Source organism: Oratosquilla oratoria, chromosome 19 (genome assembly GCF_046742065.1).
Source record: "Oratosquilla oratoria isolate Oo_2021 chromosome 19, ASM4674206v1, whole genome shotgun sequence".
Taxonomy (NCBI): Eukaryota; Metazoa; Arthropoda; class Malacostraca; order Stomatopoda; family Squillidae; genus Oratosquilla; species Oratosquilla oratoria.
The window spans coordinates 51,986,649-51,989,148 of record NC_134795.1 but is presented as its reverse complement, the minus strand read 5'-3'; the positions used below and the strand labels follow the sequence as shown (position 1 = coordinate 51,989,148).

At 39.2% G+C, this 2,500-nt stretch overlaps 1 protein-coding gene across 3 annotated transcripts in view; it reads right to left on the bottom strand.

Moving 5' to 3' along the window:
• Window positions 1-2,500, bottom strand: part of LOC143035890 (uncharacterized) — a 91,730-nt gene that overhangs the window by 14,576 nt on the left and 74,654 nt on the right. The window lies entirely within an intron of this gene.

The window sequence follows — 2,500 nt, the reverse complement described above, 5'->3', positions numbered from 1 at the left end:
TTAAGAAGGAAATAGGCAAGAACTGGTTTATCATGAGGGTAGTTAACGAATGAAACAGACCTAGCAATCTATGTAGTGAGCCCTGAAACTATTGGTTGTCTTAAGAGAAGGTTAAGATAACTTTATGTATAGGAGTGACTGGTAGTAATGGACATGGAACTGCCTACCGTAGGCCTCATGGTCTCTGGCAGACTCTTCCATTCTTGTGTTCTCATGTTCTTATATAAAGATATCACAAAAAGAAGTCACAGAAATTTAATTTTCAAAATATAGTTTACATAAAGATATTAAAAAGATCGTTAACACGTGAGGTGTCTAGAATACAAAGGGATAAATGCCACACTTCCTCGGTACGGAAATATGGTTCCTAGAGCGTTTAATGTTAAGAGACAAAATGGTTTACGCATGATACCAGCATTTCTCCTTTTTTTTTTTTTTTTTTTTTTTTTTTGACTTCAATGGATTCCCGGCGAATCAGTGACCCAACATTCTTTCAATGTTGGAAGATAATCGGAAAGAAATGCCTTCCTCTTCGTGCCCTCCTTCAATCTCACTTTGACATCTTCCGAGCGATATTGCCCTCACGGACTGAAGCGATAGATTTCGCCCAAGAAATAATAAATATTCCAATTTATTCTAGTGTGACAAATTTGGCTAAAAATCCACCATTCTGACTGATGCTTTTATTTAACGTCGTCAAATCGCCTTATCAGGAGGCTAGAATGGTGCCCCTTACAGAGGACTTTGTAGCGTAGAACTTAATTAACAATTCCCTTGGTCCAACTCGCTGGGGGCAGTTTTCAAAATGCTGTCACTTCGACCTCCGTCGGAAGTAGCGACGCTCTAACACGGCGGTGTTAAAATCGAAAATAAATAAATAAATAAATAAATTAATAAATAAATAAATAAAAAATGTAAAGTGGAAGGGAACAGACACTGAAGAGCCAAAGAACATAATCAAAAAACAATTAGGAACATAAAAAAGGCTATTTTATTGGTGAAATGAACTCTAGGCGATATAGTTAGACGTTCTCACGTATTTGTGATATTTCTATGAAGGGAGAGTTAATTAGCCTGAAGTCTGTAACCTGAAGTCTGAAGAGAGAATCACGAGTTAAGATGGCGGCACACTAGTCTAACATGCTATTTGCTTTTGCTACTTTGTTCGAGTAAAAATGACCTCGGTTACAATATTCTCGGCCTCCGCAAGAACATCTCAACATTGTGTCTATCACTCGTCCAACTTCTCACTCTATGAGTAATTTGGCATATGGGAATTTGAAAAAATATATATACATATATATATCATAACCGAAATCGTTTCTATTCAAACAAAATAGCAAAAGCAAACTGCATGCTATTGAGAAATTCCTATTGTGCCTATCACTAGTATAGGTGTAACGTCCCTTACTTTCTCGTCCAACTTCTCACTCTATGAGTAATTTGGCATATGGGAATTTGAAAAAAAAATCATAAGCTAAATCGTTTCTATTCAAACAAATAGCAAAAGTAAACAGCATGCTATTGAGAAATGCCCATTGTGTGTCTACCTTTAGACTGACCTGACGCTGCCTGTATCAGAATTCTCTGTTCTTACTTCACTATCCCGCTCCCATAAAGAGGAAAGTGAGAAACCCGTGGTAGGGCAAAGCCTTGTCGGTTGCGGTGAGCCGCTGATTTTTTTTTTTTTTTTTTTTTTTCCGATGATTGGATCGCCTCCTCGCCTGGCCAGGGCTGTCGAGAACCGACGCAGCAAGCGCGCCGTGGGTGCTGGGGATCGAACTCACGACTACCTGCTCATGAGCTCGATATGGTATCCACAGAGACACAACTGAACAAGTGAACCAATTCTTTCAGAGTAGTTTGTGTGTGTCCCAAAGAGGGAGAGGATTGAATAATCGTAGCGAATCTTAACCCAGAAGAATTTAGATTCTTTAAACTTACTGAAACTGACTGGTTTTAGCCAGGGCGGTTAATGACAAATCGGCGTTTGAGGGTTATTTGAGAGAGAGCGCTTAACTCGTTAAGAATTTAATTGAACAAGATCATTTGGTTCTGGCCAAGACAAAGTCCTTAAGTTGGCTAATAGGCGTTAGGCCCTGTTCACACTAGCGGTTTGGACCGCAGCGGTTTAATTACAATGTAAGTCAATGGAAGCGTTCACACACCTCTTTTTAACGCCTCCATTGACTTACACTGTAATCAAACCGCCTCGGCCGCTAGTGTGAACAGGGCCTTAGAGTTGATAAAGATGTATTCAACTCGTTAAGAATGGAGTTAAAGTTAAATAAAATCATTTGGTGCTTGTCTAGGCAAAGTTCTCGAAATGACTAATCGACGTTAAAGTTAATCGAGATAGTTTAGGCGACGGTTATCCCCCTAAAGGTAGCAGTCGATGCAACATGCAATGAACCGAAACTTAAACACGAACATCAAAGTATTCGTCACTCCATCAATTTTCGTTCTTTTTCGAATGTTCTGCGTGAATATACAAGAAGCA